This window comes from Mastigoproctus giganteus, chromosome 6 (assembly GCF_048544385.1).
Source record: "Mastigoproctus giganteus isolate SK-2022 chromosome 6, ASM4854438v1, whole genome shotgun sequence".
In the NCBI taxonomy this organism is placed as follows: domain Eukaryota; kingdom Metazoa; phylum Arthropoda; class Arachnida; order Uropygi; family Thelyphonidae; genus Mastigoproctus; species Mastigoproctus giganteus.
In genome coordinates this window covers 127,474,445-127,496,817 of record NC_143580.1, presented here as the reverse complement: position 1 = coordinate 127,496,817, position 22,373 = coordinate 127,474,445, and the positions used below count along the sequence as shown (strand labels likewise).

General features: G+C 37.8%; 1 protein-coding gene across 2 annotated transcripts in view; it reads right to left on the bottom strand.

Moving 5' to 3' along the window:
- Pli (E3 ubiquitin-protein ligase pellino) overlaps window positions 1-22,373 on the bottom strand; it is a 189,349-nt gene that overhangs the window by 25,058 nt on the left and 141,918 nt on the right. The gene's annotated exons all lie outside the window — the stretch shown is intronic.

Here is a 22,373-nt window from a genome sequence, read left to right as displayed (position 1 = left end):
CATCATCTTTAAAATAAGTCACATGAAGATGGAACTTGGTTTCTGAATAAATAACGGTCACTTGGGGCCAGATCTGAGCTGTTTGGGCTGGTATAAAATTCATATTCACGAATTTTATTCTGTTCAACCTGGGCTTTGTGCACAGTTGCATTGCCATTGAGAAGCAAAATCCAATAACACAACTTTCCTCAACTCTGGCACATGGCTGGCATAATATTCTTATGTTATTGTGGTTTATGCACAAGGTAATTAATTAATAACAATATTTTTGTATCCCAGGAAACAGAGGCCAATATTTTTCCGGTCGATGATTGGGTTCATAATTCTTCTGATGTTAGAGATCGCTTGTGCTTCCACTGCATGCTTTCTGATTTGGATTCAGGATCACAAAAACATAGCCAAGTTTCACCGCTAAATGGTATAAAAATCTATCTGGATTGATAAGAATTAATTTTAAATTCTTTTTTGATGACTCCACCCTCTGATGCTTGTCATGAACGAAAAAGATTTTGGAACCAATCTTTGCATAAACTTGGAACATTCCCAAATGCTCATGCATTATTGTCAAAATGCTTCCACAGGAAACATTCAGTACTTTTTCAAGTTCAGTCACTAATTCTTGTTTTCTAAATTTATTTTTTTAAACAATAGTAACTGTTTCAAAATTGGTTATTTCAGATGGCTGACCAGACCTTGGACCAGCCTCAACTGACTCCTGTCCTCTTTTGAAATTTGCTGACCATCATGCAACAGTAGCGTAATTGAGTAATACTTCACAAATACTCATTCATCCTTTCATGGATTTATTTTATATTTCTGCCCTCTTTGGTCAAAAATTTGATCACGGAATGATTTGATTTGTTGGGCAATCATTCTTCTTCCCACCTACCAATATAAAAAATTGAATTTTAGAAACTATGCAAGACATTGATATAATTTTTTCATGCTATTTTATAAGACATTAAGATATAAAAATAACCTATTCTATAATTTATTAATACAATTTTTAAACCTTGTTTTCAGAACTTTTTGTTGATCCCTTGTAAGCTTAGAGGTGAAAAGCAAGAAGGGATTTTGGGACAGTGGCAATTAGTAGGAAGTATCCAAAATCAGCTCCAAGATTTATAATACCATAAAAAAAAAAAAAAAAAAAAAATCAATCAATCAATCAATGGTGGGTAAATATCTCACCAGCAATGAACAGACTAAAAAGATTTAGAGGGGAAAAAAACTGAAATTTGATGATGTAGTTCAACAAATCCTGCTTAATGAACTCTATACGGACAGTAACAGGTGTACATCAGAAGAGCAGTAACATTTAGTATTTATATTGGCAAAATGATGCAAGGAAGCAAGATAACACAGCACCAGCCAAAAAATAAATCAAATTAAAATTAATTTAAAATAAGTAATCAATGTAATTTTTTCCCTCTTTTCATTTACCCATTTCATTCAAGTAGTTATTCCATCCCTCCTTAAATTTAGATAAATTTCCAATTGTTCCAATTTTTCTCTAGTTAGTCACTCTTCACCTAGAGGAAAATTTAAAGCTTCAATTTAGAGGAAAATTTCTCTAGTTAGTCACTCTTCAACTAGAGGAAAATTTATGAATATGAATTTTATACCAGCTCAAGCAGCTCAGATCTGGCCCCAAGTGACCGTTATTTATTCAGAAACCAAGTTCCATCTTCATGTGACTTATTTTAAAGATGATGAAGAGCTAAAAGAAAATTTTTCCTGTAAATTTACAGGAAAATTTATGAAGGCGGCAATGTTTCCTCAAACTTGAACATTCCTAACGGTACAGAAGTTAACAGTAAAGTGGGAATATATCTTAATGTCTCAATGTACAGTCCCTGTAACTACAACAACTTGAGATTTTGCAGCAAAAAAAAAAAAAAAAAAAAAAAGTTCACAACAAACGATCGAACATTTATTTTAAAAAATAACTTTAAATTTTTCTCCACATAAAATTTGTAGTAAAATTCCTATCCGAATATACATATACAGTACATGTAAATGTGTGAATTTTTAGTTATTATTTTTTAAGTAAATAAATTCATTTTTTTCCCACTATTTAAAGTCTTTTTCTTTTACCTTAATACATTATAACAGAATTTATTTAATTTTACCTAATGTTTGATTATCCAAAAAATTTTGCTATCTGGAAGAGGTCTGACAATTATTCTGGATAACTGACGCGCTACTGTATATATATATATATATATATATATATATATATATATATATAAAGTAATTGAAGATACTCTGTGCAGTTCTTGAGTATATCAGAAGAGCAGAGGATGCCCATAAATAATGATGACCTCTTTCTGCTCGTTTCTCTCCTCCCCTCCCCAAATCCTATGCAATTTTGAACAAGGAAAAATTTTGTAAAATGTTTATAATTAAAAAATAATAGACTGATCTATTATTTTTAATAAATCTGTCTGAAAGCATGGACTATAATTGTTCTTGAGTAGCATACCAACTTTCCAGGTGTTTTGTTTTTTTTGTTTCTGACTGATTGATGTTCCTATTTTACTAACTGTTTGATAAAATCTTTCTTGATATATGATAAAAAAGGAGCTATTAGTTTAAAAGCATGGCTAAGAGAGCAAAGGAATGGGACAAGGAATTTTTCATGTATGCGAATACAAGGAAGAAAAAAGTGAATCAGATTAGACCCCCTGTGCAACAAGTGTGAGAAAGTCTTAGATTACCCAGTTGATATTGAGGATGAATTGAACAGGTACTCTGAATCTGTCTTTACTGATGAAAGACCCTTCATGCTGAGAAGAGGCTGTGTGGGTGAGTGAGGTGGAGCCACATGAAATTAGCAATGATGTAATTACAGATGACTGTTTATTAGAAAAACTTTTGAGCAAGACTCTCAGAGTGGATGGTATATACCCTGTAGTTTTGAGGGAGAGCACAAGGGAATGTATTGACCCATTGAGGCTAATTATGAGGGCATCTTTGGACTTAAGGGAGATTCCTTTGGATTAGAGAAGTGCCAATGTATCGCCAATAAAATAAAGTGGTTCTAGGAGTGAAGTTGATAACTACAGATTGGTTAGTGTTAGGAAAATTTTTAGTGGCAATGATTAAGAGTGCAATCCAGGGACATTTAGATAGATAGATACGGCATTCTGAAGGCAAATCATGCTCAACAACTTAGTAGGCTATTTTGACACAGTTACTCACGAGCTGGATTTAGCATTTGACTTGGTCCCTCATGAGAGGTTACTGTATTGAGAGTGGAAAGTACTTCTGAAAGGGGAATAGTGAGGACAATCTAAAAGTATATGCTTGACTGTAAGCGGTAGTGTATAATGCGTGCATCGAGGTGGGTCATCCCCCATGAGTAGACAGAGAGAAATTAGTAAAATAGGTGAAGATGGAATTCTCACTCTCTTTACTACGGAGCTGTCTTTGTGACCATTATCAGCTATGGATCCGGGGTCTGGTTTCAAAAACCTATTATGGCTGTAAACAGATGGAAACTAGAAACAATGCAATGTGCCATCCTTACCATTACATTACCTGATGCACCGTCAGCACCCATGCGCTGCAGGTACTGGATGGTGCATTTCCGATGGACTTAGAGGTTGTCAGACATGGGCAAGTAGTAATGTACAGTCTTTTCAAGGGGAGATCCACCACATGCCTTAGATTCACAATTGATAGAATTGTATGACAAGTGGATAATGTGCTCTTACTGACAATGACTAGTTAGGAGTACTGTTGTTGTTATTTGGTTTTTAGGAGCATTAGCAACTAAGGCCATATTGCTCCGGGCAGAGAAAAAGTGGCTAACACAACACTTAATGCAGACTTGGCAGTCAAGGTGAACTAATTCCACTAAAGGAAATATCACTAAAAAATCCATTCTTGAAATTTCCAGAACCTATCCAGAGTTACCTTCGTGGTCCTCCCCTGGCCTACAACAGACCAGGGGAGAACCATGGCCAGTAAGTAAGAATGTTGATTCATTCCTACTTACTGGTCACAGATCAATCAAATGAAAACTGGAAGCGCTGGGTATCATTGATGATCCCCTGTGCTGTTGTGGATCTCCTGAAAATTGGGACCATCTTATGTACGATTGTGAAATTTACGAGGATATAAGTTGCACTCTTTTCACAAGATATACTATCTTCCAAAAAACTTTGAGCACCAAGTACTGGAAAACAAAGAAGACTATATTGCCTTCAACCCAGGACCTGTCTGAGAACCTAGGACAAACTTTTAACAATCAGATGATCACTAGATCTAAAAATCTAAACATCATTTGAACTTGACTCAAAGAAAATAACCTGGACTTGACTCTACCTGCCAGATGGTGCCCTATGCAGTGCTCCTTTGCACGGTCACTTTTGTTCCTCTTCTCCTTCCCCCTCTTTTGCCTGATGGAGACATCTCCATCTTACCCGAGGATACGTTCACTACTGTCCTCAAGGCTCATCCCATCTTCCTCTTTTCTCCCCCTAAACTATATCCTCATTTTCCCCTTCTCTCTCTCTTTTTTTTTTTGTGGTCTGTCAGGAAGCTGAGGCGACCCTGGCAGAGATTTTGGGACTGCCTGGCTACCCCCCCACCCCCCCAGAGGTTAGTGGTGGTTGTTTATTTGGTTTTTAGGAGCATTAAGCCATATTAACTACGGCCATATTGCTCCGTGGATATGCAATGGTCATTCCCTGGCCTTTCCGCATCCTCCGTATTTGGTAGTCACGGCTTTGAACCCCTGGTCTAATCAAGAAGTGTGTGCTATGCACTGCTGCTCCTGCTCACCTGGCTATGGAGGTGGCCGAGGTTAGTGGTGGACAACATTAGGGGCCCCCACAGTTAAAAGCCAGATGACAACACAACCCAACACTACATTTCATAAAAGTACACTACTCACACTTCTGGCTTTAACAGAGTACTGTTTTGCTGCACAGGTGTGGGAAACCACTGGAGGTGTCCCCAACCCAAACACTATACTATTATTTTATAAAGAATTCCAGAACTAGGGTCATAAATTCAAATTACAGGGCTTGAGGTTTAGATATGATTGTAGAAAGTTTTGTTTAGCCAGCAAATCTTTGATTTCTAGAACAAGTTGCCCTTGCAGGTAGTTGAGGCTAACAGTTTGAATAAATTCAAAGGTCAACTGGATAGTAACCTGTGGGAGGAGGGAATCATATAATTTGTGTTTTCTTATCTACTTGTTTTTTTGTTTATTTTTGCCAATGTAGTAAAAGCCTGTGGGTTCCTTACACTACATGGCGAATACTATTACCATTACTATTTTTCCTCTGTGCCCTTCATATCTATAAATATGCAGGGTGGTGACCATTACAGTTGAAGCAACTCATTTCCATTTCTGTATTACTTTAAATGTGGTCAGCAAACTCTCAGTTGAGGCAGAGGCTCTCATATATTTTGTTTCAGAAAGGCCACATTTTTGGCATTTATATTGCAATGGACAGAACAAGTATGGCAAGTAGATAATGTGCCCTTACTGACAATGACTAGTTAGGAGTACTGTTGTTGTTATTTGGTTTTTAGGAGCATTAGCAACTAAGGCCATATTGCTCCAGGGATATACGGTGGTCACTCCCTGACCTTTCTGCATCCTCCGTATTTGGTGGTCATGGGCTCGAACCCCAGTCTAATCACTAATCAAGAAGCGCACGCTATGCATTGCTGCTCCTGCCCACCTGGCTACGGAGGCACCATTAGGAGTACTAAAGATAAGAATAATGTTTCTGGCTTGGTAAAAGATTACTCTCTTTTTGATGTGAAAACATCTTTGGCGGCACCAATAAATTTCAGACTGTAGTAAAACCAATTTGTCATAATTTTGTGACAGGGAAATGATGCCAATGACGTCATTTCCGTTAGTAACCATATTTATTTAATAACCTTAACTTGATTAGTAACCTTAACAGAAATGACGTCATTTCTGTAGGTCACTACCATAAAATAATAAAAGTAATTTGCACTTTCCGGTTTATTGGACTTTTCTGTTAGTGCAATCAGTTATAACTGGGTAGTATACTCGATCTTATTGCATTTGTGATAATACTGCTATCTGGAATTCTGTGGGTTTTTATGTTACGGTATTATCGTGAAATGAGTTCCCCTTCACTGAAATCTTCAATCATATAAAAATCATAAATAAATTTTTAGACTCTTCTCTTCATTCCTATTTACTTATTATAATGGTGAAGGGAAAGGGACCAATGGAAAGTGCAAGTGCTGGCAGTGCTAGGAAACAAAACAAAATTGATTTAGAAATGAAGATGATTAATTAAGAAGTACGAAGCAGGACAAAGTTTCTCATCTATTGCATGGAATTAGGTCTCGCTGCTTCAACATTGAATACTATTTTAAGGGACAATGCGCGTATAAAAGAACATGTTATAAAGGATCAACACATTTCAGATCAACAGTGATCACAAAACAGTGTTCAGGTGCTATATCGAAGATGGAAAAGCTATTAATAATATGGATGGAAAATCTGATTCAGAAGCAAGTGCCCCCGAGTCCAATGCCCATTCAAGCAAAAGCAAGAAGTATTTATGAAGATATTAAAGATAAGTATGACTAACCCCAAGCCAAGTTCTTGGCGAGCAACGGGTGGTTTAATAGGTTCAAGCATTGAACTGGTTTCCAAAACATTAAAGTATGCGGTGAAGTCGCCAGTGCCGATTCTGAAGCTGCAGAGAAATTTTGTGATGTGTTGGAAAAAATCCCCTTCTAAATCTCACAGCCCTCAACTTCTTCAGCGGTGTGCTTATCAGCTCGAGAGTTAATTCTGGCAACGATGCTTGAAAGATAAAACTTGCTGGCAGTTATGCCTTTCTCCTCTCTTTTTCTGTAATTTTATAATTATGAAAATTTTTTAAATCTGGACACTTCTGTACTTTTTCCTGTGCACGAAATTAAAAAAAAAAAATCGAATAAATAATTCTATTTACACGTCCTCTGAACATTTCTTTCTTGAATCAAATACATCAAATTTGTGAGTGCTGCATAAGCATTTAGGGAAATTCCAACTTACGTAGAGTTCTGCGGAATGCGACCCTTACGTAGATTAGGGAGTGGCTGTATATATGTTGCTATGAAGAAAGTGTGAAGAAGTTTTTGTTCCTTACGATTGAACCTATGGTATACACAAGATGTGAAATAGAAGAAATGAATAATGTTGTTTGTTTGTTATTTGGTTTTTAGGAGCATTAGCAACTAAGGCCATATTGCTCTGGGGATATGTGGCGGTCATTCCACGACCTTTCCGCATCCTCCGTATTTGGTGGTCACGGGCTCGAACCTCAGTCTAATCAAGAAGCATGTGCTACGCACTGCTGCTGCTGCTCCTGCCCACAGAGGCGCCAAAGAAGAAATGAATAAAAAAATGTAGCGATATGTGATAGGATGAAGTGACAAAATACGATATGAAAAGGCAACTAAATAAGATACGATAAGGTAAGATAAGACCACATTGCAGTGTTTATCACAATTTCAATGTCTTCGTCAGAGGAGAAGCCATCCGCCGAAATTATGAGAAAGACGGCAATGTTCACATGAACACATTATGAAACAATATGAATTTAGCAGCAAGAACAGGGCCTAATAAGTTATGCCAATAACTGTAATTATAAGTAGCACATACAGATCATGGATGACCGTACAGAAGCAAGAAAAGAACAGAAAATTGAAAAAAAAAAAAAAAAAAAAAAACTGAGGTAATGATGAAAAAATGGACTGTAGGAATGGGCAAGAAGGGAACTTATCGTTATCTTGTAAGACTGAAAATGGGGAATATGGTGTCGTATCCATATATTTATGTATGGTGTGCTAGCGGTTCCTATTTTATATATATATAAAAAATTTTGAAAGGTATTTTGTCTGTAAACTAGATGGATGTATAAATCGAAATGATATATGTGATGATAAACACAATTAAATACATGGTGCACAAACTGCCCAGGATAGTTGAGAATTACATAGCCCGAAGTAGCAGCAAAAAGCAGCTAATATTTTGTTAAGGTGAAAATTAGATCGGGTAAAGGAAGGAGGTAGCATCCTGCTTTTGTATTTGTAAAACTAATGGCTCACAGGAAATAAGAAGTAGAGACATGTAAAGCAGAAAGATAAATGAAGTAGAGGTAAATAGATTGGCTCGAGTAGTTCGGGGTAGCAAATTCTTCGGGGTAGCGTATTCCTCCCATATTTAAGGTAAGTTGTGTGAGTAAGGATAAGAACATGATGAATAATAAAAAATTAAAATAATTAACGTATGTATAAATATATACAGAGCTAATACACTGTAATAGGCCAATTGGTGGGTATAGGTTTTCTAAGTTGTAAGATACCACAGAGGCCAAGTGTATTATTTACACACTATTTACAAACCTGGTAGTTAAGGGATAATGTTATTAAATACGGCTGATTATATTATCTATATTAATACAGGTGGCACACAGTTTTTTTACGTTTGACAATGTTGAGGGCTTTCTGAAGTAGCAGTGGAGATATGCTGGAGGAAAAAGGTTGTTTATTAATTTTTTATATATCATCCTGACGTTATTGATGGTTATTTCCTTACTGCTGCAGATGGTTGCTATCCCGATACATTGTGCTAGTATAACATTAGAATGTCGTCCTTGTATATACAGTGGATTCCGGTTATTTGGGGCAAATCTTAAAAAACAGAAACCAATCGAGAAAATAGCCGGGGTTTACTTCGCTTAATTGGGACAAAATGCCATTTAAATGGGGCAGGACTGCAGCACTGGAAATTACCCTACGACTGTCTCCGACGGTATCACGTGGTTCGGTCGGAATTCTGGAGGTCACAACCATAAAACAATAAAAACAATTAGCAGTCACGTGTTTATTGGGCTTTTCTGTTAGTGAAATCTATCATAAACGGGCAGTAAACATGATCTTACTGAATTTGCGATAATACTGACAGCTGGAATTCTGTGGGTTATTATGGTGAAACGAGTTTACACTTCCACGAAATCTTCAATCATATTTTTAAAGCTTTGTAACTCGTTACTCCGTTCTCACTTGTCTCACTGGCACGTATCGTGTTACTTGCAATTTGTGTGTGTCGTATTTTTTGTTATTGATTACTTATCTTTTTACTGTTTTTAATTTTAACCCCCGCCCACAAATGTCAGTGAACAGAAATGTCAACTAGTTCGTATGTACATGTTACAGTATGTATTAATTATTCCGATTATCACGTATATTCTTCCGATTTTCACGTATCATTTAATTTTTTTAATTGGTAAGGTAATAAAGGGTAAATTTCTGCTTAATATATCTTTACTTTTATAGCCTGTGGATAATATTCCTCATATTTTCTCTAATTAGAATCGCTGTTTAATAGAATCAAAATTCAATTCACAAACGTGATCATAATGACTGGCGCTTACTACACATCGTATAGTGAACGGTACTTTACTATGGTGAGTTCATCATAATGTGATTTGATTGTACGGTGAGTTAATTGTAAAGGGGGCGGTACATTGTATTTTTTAACTATTTACGTGAAACTTCGGATAATTGGGGCAGCTGCTTAATCGGGCCAAAATGTACTAGTCCCAATGTGTCCCAAATAACCAGAATGGACTGTATATATATATATATACATATAAAAACAATGTAGTTAAAAAAAAAAAAAAAAAAAGAAGGTACAAAATATAATACGAAAATTAAGAAAATAAATAAAAAACTATCATTAGAGGCAGCAAAATGCACATTCCTCCACATGATGGCCAATATATAACATTAAATATAAACAAAATTAATGCCAGTAGCACGGCAAAACTGTTGAGCGAAAAATAATAAATTAAACATAATAATTTTGTGGGATCCCACCTCCATGCTTTTAGTGATTGTGATGCCATTACCTGAGAAGTGAAGCATTCTTCTAGATAGCAGATTATCGAGGATCTCGAGCATATTTCTGGATATCCCACAGAATTTTTAAAGTAAGGCAAGAAGGGGTGTGATTTGGCTTGAGTTGAAAGCAGATTTCATGTGCAGAAAAAGGGTGTGAGGATCTTCATTGTCATTCCAGGTGTGAAGTATTTTCTGTGAAAAGGACTGTAGGCAGGTTACAGCAGATCTACACTGGTGTTCAAAGAAAGTGCATCACCTAGAATTTCACATTTCTTACCCTTTTTCGTGATGGTATGTTACATTAATGCCTAGCATCACAAATAGAAATATAAACAAAAGATATTTCATAATAGTTAAGGCAAAGCTAAGTAATATTTGACAGGTGCTCTCAAAATATTCTATAATGAGCATTTGCAACCTCTATACAAACAGTATGGGTAAACACAGCAATTATGGCTGAAATGTTATCAGAAGCCCTCAATTTGCTTCAGTTTGTCATTTTTAAATGGGAAAATAAGTTCACCAGTTGCAAACTAATATTTAGTTGAACCGCCTCAGGCCCTGATGACAGCAGCACACCGTCGAAGCATTGACAAGATCAATTTCTGAAGATAATCAACTGGTAGCTCATGGATCCAAACATGAATTATGATTTCCTGAAGTTCATGAAGGTTTCTTTCTGGCAACTGCATATTCCACATGATGCCAACAATGCTCTGTACGATTCAGGTCCGGCCAGGCTGTTTCCTGGCCAGCTAAGATCTTTGTGCGCTAAGTGGCATACGCATTCAAGGGGTCAATTCTGCTAGCCACTTATCACCTTCATGAGGCGATGTTTGTCTAGCGATTGAAATGCAGCGATTCCCTGACCATTATTGGCCTTGTGGTCCTCTGTTGATATGAGGCATAATGGTCAGTCTATTTTTGTTAGTTTGGTTTTATTTTATTTTATTGTAGTTAGTTTAGTCTCTATTTGTGACATTTCACGTAATTCGGAACTGGCACCTTATGAGGGGAGTGCCACTAAATTTAGAGCCACTAAATTGGCTCTAAATTTTAAAAGTGATTTATTATTTTGAATTGGATTTTCTAAATTTATTTGGAGATTTTCTGCTACAACTTTTAGTCTTACCTTTTTTTTCCCCTCCCTGATCATTAATTATTATGTTTAATTTATTATTTTTCGCTCAACAGTTTTGCCATGCTACTGACATTAATTTTGATTTATATTTAATATCAGTTATACATTGGGCATCATGTGCATTTTGCTGCCTCTAATGATAGCTTTATATTTATTTTCTTTATTTTCGTATTATATTTTGCACCATTTTTTTAAAAAATTTTTAACCACTTCATTATGTTAATATATGTAAATAAAATGGTAGTACTGTAGTGCGTTTGATGTGCATATGCTGCGCCTATACTGCCATCTATAGTACAGTCCATTCCGGTTATTTGGGACACATAGGGACTAGTGCATTTCGGCCCGTTTAAGCAGCTGCCCCAATTATCCGAAGTTTCACATAATAGTTAAAAATCAAATGGACCCCCCCCCCCAATTTACAATTGGTTCACTGTACAATCAAATCACGTTAAGATGGACTCACCATAGTAAAGTACCGTTCACTATACAATGTGTAGTAAGCGCCGGTCATTGTGATCATGTTTGTGAACTGAATTTTAATTCTATTAAATAGCGATTCTAATTAGCGAAAATAGAAGGAATATTATCCACAGGCTATATTAAGCAGAAATTTACCCTTTATTACCTTACCAATTAAAAAAATACGTGAAAATCGGAATAATTAATACATACTGCAATATGTACATACGAACTAGTTGATATTTCTGTTCAATGACATTTGTGGGTGAGGGTTAAAATTTAAAACAGTAAAAAGATAGATAAGCAATCAATAACAAAGAACATGGTGCACACACAAATTATAAGTAACACAATACGCGCAAGTGAGAATGGGGTAACGAGTTACAAAGCTTTAAAAATAGGAATGAAGAGAAGATCTGAGAAGAATTTTTTTATATGATTGAAGATTTCATGGAAGTGTAAACACATTTCACCACAATAACCCACAGAATTCCAGCTGTCGGTATTATCAAAATTCAGCAAGATTGAGTTTACTGTCCGTTTATGATAGATTTTTTAAGGGCACAAAAGGTGATATAATTGGTTGTACATGTTGGCACTAATGATATCAAGAGTAGGAGACTGGCAGAATTACTTAACAAGTACAGGTCACTGCTGAAAAAAAGCCGTGAATTAGGGTTGAATTTGAAAGTGTCTGAAATTCTGCCCAGACACGATAGGAGGGAGTATATGATTTGAGCCTTGTCGATCAATTCGGCCCTTGAAAGATTGTGCAAGGCTCAAGGGGTAGAATTTTTTTCAGCCTGGACTGTACTTGTTAACAGGAGAGACTGCTTCTACAGGGATGGGATACACTTAAATAGAAAGGGTGCAAGAATATTTGCTGATGCTATCGAGGCAGTTTTAGGTGGATCGGAAAACTGCTAGCTTGGGGGGGGGGAGACAAAGACTAATAGATTAACAGTAGCCACTGGCAGAGGTGAAAGAGATTCTTGCACTGATTCTATTGGAATGACCAGAAGCCTCAAAAACAAGATGCAGGATATTTCAGAGACTGCTAGGAGTCATTGCGGTACACGTAAACACATGGATTTGTGTTAGGGTAGCTAACAATAGAAACAGGTACATGTATACTTGCGTGTACACCAAATGCTAGGAATTTAGTAAATAAATTTGATGAATTTCAGGTATTGCTCAAAACATCAAAGGCAGATATTGTTGGGATATCAGAGACGTGGTGTCACACAGATATAAGGAATGCAGAATTGGAATTTGGGGAGTACAATGTCTACAGAAAGGATAGACAGGATAGGAAGGGAGGAGGGGTTATGCTATTAGTTAAGAAAGACAAAATCCAAGGAAGTGAAGCCGGTCGACATCGCTGGACAGTGCAGTGTCGAGTCAGTTTGGTGTGACATAAGCATTGGGTGATCAAAATTGAGAGTATGAGTGTGCTATAGGCCTAATGACTCTGATGAGTATAATAAAAAACTGTACAGGGAAATAGAGTGGGCCAGTAAACCAGAGTGTCTTATAATGGGGAATTTTATTTTCCCAGGAATTTGGGGGCTGGTCACTCACACACTAGCAAGGCTTTTGTGGATTTATTGGATGATTGTTTTTTACATCAGCATGTTCGGGAGGCAACTAGAGGGAGTAATACTCTTGATTTAATTATCAGTAGTGATTGGTCATGCATTAAGAATCTGCAGATAATTGAACCACTAGGTGGCAGTGATCACAGTGTGCTGAAGTGGGATTTACTCAAATTGGTAACTACCATTAGGGGTAAAGGGAAGGGTTATTGCTTTCGTAAAGGCGACTACGATGGACTGAGACAGTATTTAAATTCTATACAGTGGGATCAACTGATGATGTTACTAACAGCAAATTCAAAATGGGAAGCATTCTAAGAACTTATCTTGGAAGCTACTAGGCTTTACATACCAACTAAGAAATATTGTTCAAGGTTTAGGCCTAAATGGATGTCACATGAACTAATGAGACATATGGCAGAGAAGAAAAATGCATGAGATACATACAAATTAACACGTGACACAGAAGCTTATAATAGATACAAGTTGATCTGTAACCAAGTTACAAAGGAGGTTAGGCAGGCGAAGGCAGATTACGAGAAATCTTTGGCAAGGGATGCAAAGAAAAACAGCAAAGCGTTCTTTACTTATGTAAAATCTAGAAGGAAGGGGATGAATCAGATTGGTCCACTTGATATTGATGGGTCAACTGTTGATGATCCTGCTCAGGTAGCTAACAAACTAAATGAATATTTTGCATCGACATTCATACATGAGGGGAATGCCAGAGATGTATTCAACTCTGGCAGTAAACTAGAGAATCTTGTAATAACTGAGAGTAAAGTGGAGGAGAAATTGTTGAAGATAAACACAAGAAAGGAATCTGGGGGTGGATGGGATCTATCCAGTTATATTAAAGGAGGCTGCAAAGGAAGTAAGCAAACCCTTAGCCATAATTATGAGAGCTTCCTTGGACTCAGGAGAGGTACCCACAGACTGGAGATGTGCAAATGTGACCCCAATTCACAAAGGAGGATCAAAGGCTGACACAAGTAATTATAGACCTGTGAGTTTAACTTCTGTTCCAGGAAAATTAATGGAGGAACTGGTTAAAGAAACACTGCAGGATCATCTAGACAAGACTTCAGTTATAGCTCGGACACAGCATGGTTTTGTTAAGGGGAAGTCTTGCCTGACCAATTTGATTGGATACTATGATGCAGTCACAAAAGAACTGGATGCAGGGAATAACTTTGATATTATATACTTGGTTCTTAGAAAGTCTTTTGATACTGTTGCACCTGGAAGACTGCTGCACAAATTGGAGCAGTGTGGCATTGGAGGTAAATTGCTGCTATGGATAAAGTGGTGGTTGAGGGAGAGAAGACAGAGAGTGGTAATCAATGGACACTGCTCATCATGGACAAATGTTATTAGTGGAGTCCCTCAGGGTTCAGTGTTGGGTCCATTATTGTTTTCTGGATTTATCAATGATATTGACGATGGTATATCAAGTTTAATGTCCAAGTTTGCAGACGATACAAAGGTTGGCAGGGTTGTCAAGGACACTACTGACACTATGGTGCTGCAATAGGATCTGGAAAGGTTGAGCAGATGGGCTGAGAGGTGACAAATGTAAAGTACTGCATATGGGAAACAGCAACGTATCAACTATGTGGTACTACACTGACAGTGGTAGAGAATTGCAGTTCTCAGTGCAGACGGGCTGCAAGAATAGCTCATGGTGTATTGTCAATGATATAGAGGAATTTTTCTAGTAGGGATAAGGAGGTGATTATTCCCTTGTATAAGGCAATGGTCAGGCCACAACTAGAGTATTGTATACAGGTCTGGAGGCCTCATTTCAAGAAGGATGTAGAGCTGCTGGAACGAGTACAGAGAAGGGCAACAAGATTAGTGAATGGAACAAAGGGGTGCTCTTACGAAGAAAGGCTTAAGTTTTGCAAATTACAGTGTCTGGAGACTAGGCACCAGCGAGGTTTTTTTTTTTTTTTTTTTTTTGATTTGGTAGTTATTGGCACATCGGCTTCTGTGGCCATATTGCACCTCCCAAGGTTTTTGCAGTACTTTGATCCAAGCCCGAGGCGGGAATCGAACCCGCGACCTTTGGGTTGCCGGGCAGGTACTTTACCCACTCGGCTAGCCCGGTCGGCCACCACCACCACCACCAGCGAGGTGATCTGATAGAGGTGTATAAAGCTTTGAATGGTTTGAGCATGCTCAATGCTGATGGGATTCTTCCTCTTGCTCAGAATAATCACCTGACAGGGCATAAATTCAAATTGAGGAAAGACAGATGTAGGATAGACGTGCGGAAATTTGCCTTTAGGCAGTGGGTGGTTGGTTGGTGGAACAGACTTCCATCCCTTGTAGTGGAAGTTGATAGCCTAAATAAGTTTAAGGCTCAGCTGGACAGGTATTTCGAACGAACAGAGGCGTGAAGTGGGAGTGGTTTTTTTTTTTTTTTTTTTTTTGGCTGATGCTGCATAAGCTTGCTTTCTTGCACCAAATGCCTCTACAAGTTAGGCGAGCAAAGGCAGATTACGAGAAATCTTTGGCAAAGGATGAAAAGAAAAACAGCAAAGACTTCTTTACTTATGTAAACTCTAAAAGGGATGGATCAGATTGGTCCACTTAATTAGGAAACACAAAATCTAAAGAAGTGCATCCAGTTGACGTAGATGGACAGTGCAATGTTGAGTCAGTTTAGTGTGACATAAGCACTGGGAAAGCAAAAATGAGAGTAGGGGTGTGTTATAGGCCTAATGACTCTAATGAGTAAGATGAACAATTTTTCCCCAACAGGACTTCTTTACTCATAAACTCTAGAAGGAAGGGGATGAATGAGATTGGTCCACTTAATATCATGGTTCAACTGTTGACAATTCTGCTCAGGTAGCTATATGCAAAATCTATATGAATCTATATGCAAAATACATGAGTATTTTGCATATAGATTCACAAATGAGGAATTCTGTAGGGAAGTGTAGACCAGAAGCTTATCAAATTCTAACAGGGAGCTATATGATTTTGTAATAACTGAGTACAAAGTGGAGGAATAATTATTGAAGTTAAACATAAGGAAGACATGGGGGAATGGGACCTATCCAGTTATATTAAAGGAGGCAGCAAAGGAAGTAAGCAAATCCTTAGCCATAATTATGAGAGCTTCCTTGGACTCAGGAGAGTTGCCCACAGATTGGAGATATGCAAATATACCCAATTTACAAAGGAGGATTAAATGGTAACACAAGTAATTACGGACCTGTTAGTTTAACTTCTGTTCCAGGGAAAATAATGCAGTCACTCATTAAAGAAGCATTGCAGGATCATCTAGACAAGATTGCAGTAATAATTCTGACACAGTATGCATTTGTTAGGGCGAAGTCGGTCTGATGGTCCGACCAATTTAATTGGATATACAGGAATATTGCTAGCAGGAATAAGGAGGTGATTATCCCTTTGTATAAGGCAATGGTCAGGAGGCCTCATTTTAGGAAGGATGTAGAGTTGCTAGAGCGGCTACAGAGAATGGTAACAAAAGGGTCCTCTTATGAAGAAAGGCTTAAGTTCTGCAAGTCTCAGGTGCCTAGTCTCCTGTAGCATCTGGAGACTAGGCACCTGAGAATTGATCTTACTGAGGTGTTTATATAAGGCCTTGAATGCTGATGGGATTCCCATCAGCAAGATGAATGCTGATGTGATTCTTCCTCTTGCTCAGATTCTGCACCTGAGGGGACAAATTCAAATTGAGGAAAGACAGTTGTAGAATAGATGTGCAGAACTTTGCCTTAACCAGCGGATGACTGATTGTTCGAACAAACTTCCGCTTGTTGTTGTGGAAGTTGACGACTTAAATAAATTCAAGGAAGAACTGGACAAACATTTGGAATGAATGGATGGGTGAAATGGGAAAGGTTTTTTTTGGCTGATGTTGTATAAACTTGCTTTCTTGCATCATATGTCTCAACTTAATGTAAATGTTTCCATAGGTGGGCACTTCCATAGCACCTAAGAGTGACATCACTGGTTGGCACATCAAACATAGTGATGGAATAAGTGTAGTTGTCAGTTCATTAGTACGAAGCCCACGCAATGAGGAAAGGGAAGGACCAGACATAGTTTGAATAGGGGAATGATTTGTAGCTCTAGGAAGACAGGGACCAGCATATCAGCAATGCCTGCAATTGCTGAGGTGCTGGTCCCTGTGTAGTGAGGGTGTAGTGGGAATGGTTTGAAGAGCGATGCACAACCATCCAACCTGACAGGATAGGAGAGACCACTATTGGTTGACAGTCAAGGTGAATGGCAGTTGGAATGTACTGTCCGGGTCAACAAATGGCTCATGATCTCTCAATTAATGGCAGCCTACAACCAAGGTGCACAGGGAAAGCATTTCTGCGCACACAGTGAATGCTCTTACAGATAGAGCTACAGATTGAAACTTCTACCTGCATTTCGTATGAGAGCACCGTTCATGGACATCAGACAAACTGGAACAGAGTTGTCTGGTCTGATTAATCAAGATTCCATATTCAAAGGTGTGCAGGTGGGTAGCTGCAAACAGACTGCACAGATAGACAAAAGGCTAGTGGCGACAGTATCATCTTTCGTCGGTGAATGTTTCATGGACATCACTGGGTCCTCTCATCTCCACTGAATGCACCCACACCTCCAGATCTTACTTTGGCATTGTTATGGATCAAGTTTTGCACTATATGGCAACCATGTATCAAGATGACACTGGACTTGTTCAAGGATCCCGTCCAAACATTTTGTGTACTCCTTTGGCTGCCAAATTCCCTCGACATCAATCCCATCAGACATTTGTGCCATGTGGTGGAATGCAGCATTCACCAATCTACACCAGTGTCTCACTCTGTTGATGATCTCTGAGTCATCCTTCTATCTGGCTGGTCCAGGATATCTGAGGACCCATTCTGCAGTTATCACAGTTAAAGGCTGTCCAACATGCTAATATGTAGGTCAGTGGTTTTCAACCGGGGTGCCACAACAACATTCCAGGGGTGCCACGTAATTTGGGTTTAAGTCATTTAAACTTATTATTATTTTTTAATTTATGTTTATTTCATTATAAAAAGGTGTACAGTATCTTTTTAATTTTGTAGTCATCTATAATTGATGTTTACTTAGTGTCTCTATATAAAGAATAAAATTATATACTGTATATATATAATTTGTATTACGAAATGTAATTTTTATAATTCTATTATTGTAATAAATATCATATAACATTTATACTTTTGATATTATATATATATTGAGAAAATTAAGTAGGGATGCCGCAAAATAAAATAAATTACTTAGGGGTGCCGTTATTAAAAAAAAAAGGTTGAAAACCACTGATGTAGGTTGTTATAATGTTTTGGCCAATGACACACGCGCGCGCACGTTCAAAGAAAATGCATCACCTAGGAATTTTCACATTTCTAACCCTTTTTGTGATGGTATGTTACATTAATGACTAGCATCACAAATAGAAATATAAACAAAAGATATTTATTAATAGTTAAGGCAAAGCTAAGTAATATTTGACAGGTGCGCTCTCAAAATATTCTAAAATGAGCATTTGCAACCTTTATACAACAGTTTTGGTATACATGACAATTATGGCTGAAATGTTATCAGAAGCCCTCATTTGCTTGAGTTTATCATTGAAAACAAAATGAAAAGTTCACCAGGTTCAAACTAATATTTAGTTGACCCGCTTCTGGCCCAAATTCCAGCAGCACACTGTCGAGGCATTGACAAGATCAATTTCTGAAGATAATCAACTGATAGTTCGTGGTTCCAAACACAAATTATGGCTTGCTGAAGTTCATGAAGGGTCCTTGGTTTCTTTCTGGCAATGGCAGATTCCACACGATGCTAACAGTTCTCTATAGGATTCAGCTCAAGACTGTTTCCCTCGCCAGCTAAGAGTTGTAATGGACCTTTCTTCAAACCATTTTCTCACTTGTAACAACTAAAATGTAAACACATTACTTTCGAACCTCTAATGCAGAAATGAAGGTAAAGTAACTACAGAAGTGCCTACTTACACTTTTCGCCCAATGACAAGGAGCAGAGTCGCCCTGAAAGATGCAATTACTTGGCAAGTTGAAATGGTCACTAATGGTTGGCAGCAATTTGCCTTTCAATATAGCCAGGTATCTATTGGCATTTACAGAACCTTTTATAAACTGCAGGTGGCCTACTCCGTGATACAAAAATGCACCCCTATATCATTTGGCTGGTAGGGAATTTCACTGTAGACACCATACAGTCCAGATGGTATTCTTCACGTCTATGGCAAATCGTTTGTCTCCCATCAAAGCCATGCAGGTTGAATTTCTTCTCATCCGAAAAAATAACTGACTTCCACTGCTTGGGGATGTGCCCCATTTGACATGCTCCTTACACCAAATTAATTAAGCCTTTTTCATTTTTTGTGTGAGGAGGGGCTTCTTCTTAGGACGATGGGCCAAAGTCCATTTTTGAAGAGGCATCTTCTGACTGTTACTGCACTTGCTACCACTCCTGTGTGTTCTTCCCATTCTCTTTTCAACTTAGACGAAGAAGCATAATTGTGCATAATTTTAAGGCATAATCGTGTCAAAATGCAGTCTGTTTTGGCATAGACTCATTTGCATCCAGTTCCTTTTTTCCTATTAGTAGAACCAATATTCTTGTAAAGAAATTCTACTCACTGCTGACTGATTACAAGACACTATATAAGCAATATGACAGGAAGAAGATCCTTTCTCATGTAACTCGCCATCCTGAAACAAGCAAGGAATGACTGCAACTCTTGCAGAGCGTGTTTATGTAGCTGAAAGTAACAACAGCTGATGCAATATTACATCATCTACGCGTGTCAATCTTATCTGATGCAATCTGTAAGAAATATTGCCATATATTACGTTCTTCGGACGACAATTACAATCTTGAGGGTTGATGCACTTTCTTTGAACACCAGTGTATATATATTAGATACTATTATTGGCTAAGATTTCCAATTTTTTCAAAATGGTATTTGAAATTCTTTAGATAAATTTCTCTAAAAATGCTGTCTCACATGTTTCACATTGTTGCAAATTTGAAATATATATATATATTCTCATGGAGTAGTAGACACACTTAGTGAATGTTACATTTCATGTTCTTGTCTTGATTGATGCAAAAACAATGACAAATCTTTCAAAACAAATACCTGCTAATGTTACAAAGTTTTGAATTACACAAAATATGTTTGTTTACAGATCATATAGCTTTGATCGGTAAACAAAAACTATTTTGTATAATTTTTTTTTTTTTTAAATGAACCCCAAACACAAGAGGTATTGGAACCTATAGTACTTAGTACCGTGCTTGGGTTGGAGGTTGAGAAGACGAAAGAAGATATTTGTTGACATTGGAATTGAACTTCTGTAGATTGTAATTTTCAGGAAATACGTATGAAGGAAGGTTGTTCCAGAAAACGGCAGTTGAATGAATAAATGAGGAAGATGAAAAGTTGGTTCTGTGGGTTTGAAGTTGGACAGTAAATGGATGTTGGCTGGTGGCAGCACGTGTTCGGACTGTTTTGAAAGAGAGGGCGAGAATTATAGAAGCCAATTCAGAAGAACAGTGCCCATGGAAGTATCTGTAGAAGAGGCATACAGCAGAAACAGTATGTCTATGAGAAAGCGAGTGGAGAAACAGACTCTGTTAGAGATGAATCATTAATTAACCTAACTGCTCTCTTCTGAATGGAATCAAGAAGCCTCAGAGAGGTTTTGGGGGCACCACCCAAGATGTGGGAACAATATTCCATGGCAGGGCGGATTTGCGATTTATACAGAGTGAGCAGCAATTTGGAAGAAAAGTAATGGCGAGAGCGAAAGAGAAAACCAAGTTTATTAGATGCAGAGGAAGCAATATTTGTAATGTGCTTGTGCCAAGAGAGATTAGAAGTCAGGGTAATCCCCAAAAGAGATATATCATTTTGCCTAGAAATCGGAGTGTCATTAAAGATAAGCATAGGAGCAGAAGAATCCTTTTTGCGAGATACAAACAAGACTGAGTTTTAGAAGGGTTGAAATCAACTAAGTTGTCTTTGCCCCACTGGAGAATTACCTGAAGATTGGCATTTAAGGAATTGGTAGCAGATTTTTGAGAAGGTGAAGCTGATTGAGCAGGACAAGGTTTCTCAAAATGGAAAGTGGAATGCAATGTGCTATCATCGGCAAAACTATGGATATGATTTCCAGTCAATGGAAGAAGGTCATTAATATACAAGAGGAAAAGAGTGGGGGAAAGAACTGAACCTTGGGGGATACTAGCATTGGTGGAGAAGTTAGAAGACAGAGAGCCATCTACCATCACCCTCAGTGAGTGATCAGAGAGAAAACTGGATAACCAATTACTAAAAACAGTTGGCAAACCATAAGATGGAAGCTTGTTTAGAAGACCTTTATGCCAAACACGATCAAAAGCCTTTGAGATGTCAAGAGCAACTACTTGTGTTTCACCGAACCTTTCCATTGAATTAGTCCATAAATGGTTAACATAAGCCAGAATATCACTAGTGGATCGACACTGACGGAATCCATACTGGCGATCGTTGATCAGACGATGAAAAGTTTAGGAACTTTTTAGGAACTGGCTGGATATGAGCAAATTTCCAAGCAGAAAGAAAAACACCTTTGGAATAAGAAAGTGAAAAAAGGCGGCAAAGAATTGGAGTAAGTTCAGGAGCACAGGTTTTGAGAACAAGTGGAGAAATACCATCAGGACCTGGAGCTTTCTTAGCATCAAGATTCATCAAAATCCTTCTGATATCCTTTTGACGGAAGACCACAGGAGGCATTGTATGGAGCGTGTTGGGAATGGTGGGAGGTGTTTTACCAAGATCATTAATACATGAGCTGGAAGAAAAATGGGATGCTAGCAGGTCAGCTTTATCCTTGGGTGAAGTGACAACAGAACCATCTGGTTTGGACAGAGGTGGGAGCAGAGATGGGCAAAAGCTGCGGCCAATAGCTTTGGCAAGAGACCAGAATGCTCGGCTACCATTAGGGCAAGAAGCAAGTTTTCTACTCTTAGCCTGTTCAAACTAGTTTGGACTGATTAATAACTGCTTTACAATTGTTGCGAGCTTTGATGTAGGCAGAAAATGAAACTGAAGAATTAGAAACAAGCCAATTACAATATGCAACATTCTTCTCTTGAACAGCCTTAGCATATTTATTGGAAAACCAAGGTTTAGTTAAAGGACGAGATTTTAAAATGGAGTGTGGGATAAAGGATTCCATTCCTGCAAGAATAATTTC